Source organism: Accipiter gentilis, chromosome 33 (genome assembly GCF_929443795.1).
Source record: "Accipiter gentilis chromosome 33, bAccGen1.1, whole genome shotgun sequence".
NCBI classification, from domain to species: domain Eukaryota; kingdom Metazoa; phylum Chordata; class Aves; order Accipitriformes; family Accipitridae; genus Astur; species Astur gentilis.
Genome location: NC_064912.1, coordinates 20,727,899 through 20,733,904, shown reverse-complemented (window position 1 = coordinate 20,733,904; position 6,006 = coordinate 20,727,899).

Sequence of the window (6,006 nt, the reverse complement as noted above, 5' to 3'; positions counted from 1 at the left end):
ATCTGCACCATGCAAAACGTGCCCAGAGCATCTCCCCAGATGCCTCACTACACTGTATATATTCAGCCCACAGGAAAGCATGCTCTCCCCAAGACAGCCTCCACACCACACCCCTCTGAGAGCCTAGAATCCTCTGGATAGCCCACAGGCAGTACTCTCCCTCCATAGACTTGTCAAAGCCCTGCCCCACAGCTGGTTTCCTGCAGCTTTACAAACTAAGCATCAGCCTTTTCTTGTCTATTCAGCTGACGCGTCCCATTCTCTTCACCCTTCCTCGTGATAGCAGCCATTCTCAGACTGGTCCCAGGTCACACCTTCTACATTTGTGCTTCCAAAGAGCACTGAGTCTGCATGGGTTCAGCAAGTCCATCACACATTCCCACAGCACTCACCTGAGTCAGCAGTGCTAGCAGAACTCCTGGCTCCTTTCATGCAGATTGGCAGAAACTGACCCATCTAGAGCCAACATCCATCAGCTCACCCCCAGACCTCCGCTCACAGGGATGCACAAAGACCAGAACTCTGCTGCTGGCATACAGCTATTTATGGCAAGAGTATCACCTGAGCCTCTTGGGTCCCTGTTTTACCACAGCTGTCAAAAATCAGCATGCCCCACCCATCCTGCCTGGCCACAAGCTTTTACAGCAGGCCTTCCACACCTGGGGCTGGGTGCAGCAATTGAGTGTGCCTTGGATAGCTTCTGGTATCTCTAATAGGGTGAAAAAACACACTAGCTATTTTCAACCTCTGACCGTGGAAGTATTTTCAAAGCAAAAGCTAATGGCTCACATTGCATGCTGCCTCCATGTGGCAAGCAGTGAGCTGCAGGAGATGATCGCATGTCAGACCACAGACTCCAGCAGCACTGCTGGCTCCATCCCAAACCCACAGAACATGCAGTGCTAATGCAGTTAGTGGTTTCTCACATCACTGGCAGGGATGTACCGTGTCTTCAGGAGAAAAGGCAGGATGGGGGTGCAGGATGGACAAACAGGCAGAGTTATGAGAAGCACCTTGAAATGTGTTGGGGCATATTAGCAACGTTGGAGATAAACAGGATTTTCACAGAAACGGATTGCTCCAAAGTAACCAATATTTCCAAAAATTCAAAATACATTTCTGCATAGAGAGGCCAAAAGGTTTCATGAGACTTTCTTGGGGCAGTCCAAGTTTTGTGAAGCTGTGGCTTTGCTATGATGCTGGTAGGAGTTCACTGTAAGGTGGCAGAAGGCAGGAGCTTGTTTTGTTTGAGGCTAAAAAGGCCAAAATGTGGGGTTATCGGCTCTATTAGAGCACAGGGACTAATGTGATGAAATTGTGTCACATTGGTGTATCTGCATCCAAATCAGCACTGGTAAATATTTACAGTGCTCAGCAAGAAAAGAAGGATTCTGAAGGTTGTTCCTACAAAATGTAGGGGCTGGGGGATTCCATGCTCCACAGTGGCTTTGGTTGTGGTGTGAGGCTCTTGCTCGAACAAGGAAGCTGCTTGGATCCCCTGGTTGCTGTTCTGTGACCCGCTCTGCATAGCCTGGTTTCCACTGTGCATGTGTGGATGTTGGAAAGTGATGTGCTAGGAGCAGCAAGAAGCTAAAACAATGGCAGATAACATGCAAAAGAGAGACAATATGGACAGCAGTTGAATGTGTTGGTCCTTCACACTGGGGAGCACAGCTGGGTTTTTTTAAGACAAGTCATAAGAACAGCAAAGGTGGCCTGACCAGAAGTGGGAAGAATCCCTGATCCTTCCGGACAAGTGTCTGTTGCAGGGGCCCAGCACCGCTCAGAATGAAGCCAGGGAATAGGTAGCACATGCTAAACTATGCGTCCTAATTCCTGCCCCTGTGGAGGAAAGAAGGCACTTGACGGCTTTGTTGCGTCCCTCATGTTGTGGAGGAGCATACTGTGTGCTTCTGGAGCACCTCAGCTAGGCAGCGGGGGAGCACCCCACCCAGCAATGAACAGCCCTGCATAACCTTCAAATCCAGAGCCTGCCAGACACAGCCTCTGCTGGCTACTCACCAAGGGCCAAGAGCACTAACTCCAGGGCCAACCACAGCCAGTGCAGACCTGGTTCTCACAGCAGCTCTCTACAGCATCAAGACACGAACTGGGGACTGGTTACAACCCTGAGCCAGGTGTGGAAATTCTACCCCCAGAAGGCAGTCCAGTGCTTTCTCACCCTGTTACAATTCTTGTTGCTGTGTGGGTGGCTCACTGCAAGTGAAACCAGCAGTGGCTGAGCTGGGGAGAAGCAGCCAACCTCAAACTCTTCAGCTTATGGCAAATTCCCCCATGTCTAAATGCTGGGGAAACAGCAGCAAGTAGGAAAGTCCCAGTGCTGTGTTAGTCACCGACTTGGTAACCTTCAAGCAGAGGACAAACACCACACTGCTGTGAATGCCCTGCTCTTATACAATGGAGCACAGACAGGACCATGGAAGCAACTGATCCATCACTGAACTGGGACAGGATCTCCTCAGGATGCCTGCCACACTCCACAGACTGGGGCAGGTCTAGCACAGTCATCCCTCTATCAAAGACAGGCTGTGGGTCACCGGCTGATACTATACCGACTCTTGCCATTACAATTGCCTGTCTGCATTCAGAATACAGAATTTTATGTCTCCTGCACAGATGGTCAGTTTTGTAGAAAGTATTCTGGCTAAGAGCAAAAAAAGAAGAAAACAGCTGCTCCTTCCCCCTGTGCAGCTCAATGTGCCACAGCAGTCAGTTCCCCACTCTGTTCATCTAGGGCTGCAGCCAGTTTTTCTTCTCTTTTCATCTTGCAGTCTTGCTGGAGGGGTAGAAGGCGACTGTGTGGAAATTTCCATATTGTAGAAAGCCACAGAAGGGACATGGTGGAAGCAGGACAGCACAAGGGACAAACAGAGCAAAGCAGCTTTGGCCAGAGTATAGCAGAGATGTAAAGTTCCTCTCAACATTGCTTTCTCAGCTTGTCAAAGGAATGAGAATAGTCAGGACTTAGCAAACCAGTGGTGCTGCTGATGGCTGTTACTAGGTACTCCAGGAAAACACACAGAGGTACAGCAATTTAGTAAACTTTAACACTGGTTATGTGTGTTAGTGAGGTACCTGGAAAGTGCCCTCTTCCTCACTTGGCTGTTTTTTTCCTTTGTTTTGGAGCAACTTGATTTGACAGACAATAGTCCTGCAGCTGAAAGCCAGATCCGTTCATTGGTCTTACTGCTCTCATTGTCAGCAAGTTCATACTGAGCTGTTGCTTGGCTTCTGACCTCATCACCAGTTTAGTCAGAGGGGCCTTGAGGGCTGCGTGCCGTGGCTGCAACGTCTGATGAAAAGCTGACAGCATGACATGGCTGCCTCAGTCATAGCAGTGTGGTGAAAAAAATTAAAATTCCGGGTAACGTGTATTGTGATACATCACCACGTGGGAGCCTGGGGCTGACCTTGTACTCAGCAATCTGCAAAGGTGGTGGTGGTGGTGGGGAATGATGATCTGTGTGCACGTGCACAGATGCCTACATTGCATGGGCACAGATCCCTGAGAATTAGTCAAAACCACCTATTCTTTGTGAAAGCAACTGTATGCAAAATTACACACTTTGGAAGCACCTCTGTCAGAGCTAGGATACAAACTGCACAGATCATGCTCCCTAAGGAGTTTTCTACAGAAGAGGAGAGACCAAACTGTCCTCTCAGTCTCTGTTCACTAAAGAGTTTTGCCACATAATTCCATGGTCAGAGGTAAACACTAGTGAGCAGGGTTTTGGAAGTCACAACCCCCTCATTTGGTTCTCTCACCCTTTGTGCCTTTGGCCATGTCACTGCTAGAATGCAAAACCTAAAAGAACTTATTTTCTTAGATAAAGTTTGTAGCTCATGATGGATAAGCACTTGGACATCCTTGCACCCTTGCCTGAACAATGCAGGGTCCCAAAGCAAGAAGCAGAAACAAGTTATTTGAAAAGCTGACTTCTCCTTCACCCTAAATTAACTTATCCTTACCCCCAAGAACTTGACCCCACACCCTCAAGCCCCTGTTCCATACTACTCTCACCCTTGTCTTGTGTTATTGTTAGTTTGCCACAGGCAATGACAAACCTTGTGATCGATAGGAATTTCCCAACAGCTGTTCTGTAGAGGTGCATATTTCCAAGGAGCTAACACTGTTCAGAAAGAGCAGCAAGAAAAAAAAGGCAAGGCCGTGGCATTCTCTGTAAAGGAAAAGCAGTGTATCAGAACTAGTTTCTCCTGAACTGGGAATACACCTGCTTTTCTCAGGAACCCATTTCACTCAGGGTGAGTCAGGTTGCCAATACTTGGTAGGCAGCCAGGTGAGAAAGATGTGGAGGTGGAGCTATTGTGAGTAATAAATAGCATTGTAACTAGGCTAATGCTCAGCACAAGCCTCCACTTGCACTGCAGTCTTACAAAACAAACTGAAAAAACACTGAAAACACACTTCCTACAATCAGTAATTCTCTGTCCTGGTAGGAGCCCTCCACTAGCTAAAAAGGACATGCCTGGAGGGTCCCAGCCTTCAGGAATTAAGTTCCTCTCTCAGGAGGGTAAGCTGCCTTTGCAAGCACAGGCTGGTCCCCGGGAGGTTTGGCTCAGGCCAGTACACCTCGCTGGCAGCCCTGGGAGCCAGCCCAAAGTCAGAACTCCCACACACTCTGGGCAGATCATCATCTTAGGCCAGAAACCTGTCATCTGAAACCTACCTGTGTTTTATAGCCCAGCAATAGCTCCAGATGGCATTGAGTGGAGGCAGCAGAGGACAGAACATGAACTTGGCTCCTGCTGCAGTCATGCACTGTGCGTATCACAGGACAGGGGGTGAGCTGGCCAGCCCGCCACCAGCGAGCCCCTGTGTTTATCACCAGTTCTGCGTTATGCAAAGGCATAGGCACAGGGCTCCCCCTTCTCAAAGAGTTACAGTTTGATTTCACCAGAGAAATACTGAAGGGAGAGAAGGGGAAGAATACCCATGCACAGAAAGCCATCCAACAGAAATAAGCAGGCAGGAGGGCACAGGTATGTAGATGAAAAAATAGCCAGGGAAAGGCAGAATGAAGCTGGGGCTCAGCACAGAAGCGCTGCTGCAAACAGCTTTCCAATCCTAGCCTGAGCAGACGTCTCCTGGCTGCTCCAGCCAAGTGCAAGCCTTCAAGGAGGATTTCACAAAGAGCACAAGGGAGAGTGCAGGAGCAGAAGGGGAAGAAAGCACCACTGGTGCCCCTACATTTCCCTTAACAGCCCTGTGCTACTACAGTAAACGGTGAGTAACCCATTCTGGGTAGCTGCAGTAACTAGCTGTGGGATTTTGCTTAAACTTGACTTTGCCTGGATTTGGGGAAGTGAGTCAGCTTACCCATGAGGCAGACCACAGCCTCTATGCATCTTCCTGTTCCACCATTTCTGTGCCGGTTTGGTTGATGGGTCCTGGAAAGCCTCTTCATCTGTCTGCCTACCAGCCCTCCCATTTCTGCTCATGTTAACTACAGCAGTGACTGCCCTCAGGCAAAGAAAGAGTATTTCCAATAGAATTAAACCTCGCCTAAGTGAAAATAAAATTCAACCTGATATTTTCAGCAAATAAATAACATGTTCATCAGCACCTTAGCTACAAGCAGTAAGATCTTTCACTAACCACCACCTTAGTGAAAGTGTGCTACAAACATTAACTATCACATCTAAATACAGACACTTCACTGTGGGTCTCCTTCCAGGGCTTACATACCCTTTTTTACCACTGCAAAATTGATGCATAGATACCTCAACTACCTGGCCAACCTGAACTTTGAAGAGAGATCTGCAGTACAAAAGCCTTACTTTCAAAACATGTTAAACCAGTTTCTGTGCTTAGCATTATTGTTTCCTTCCTTATGAAGGGCAATGCAAATAGGGTTCTCTAAATAATGAGAATACACATGTATATTTTAATACACATAAAATTACTTAATGGTTCTTAACTATTTTGTGCCACTGCCGGCATACTAGGGTGGAATTTACCGTAAC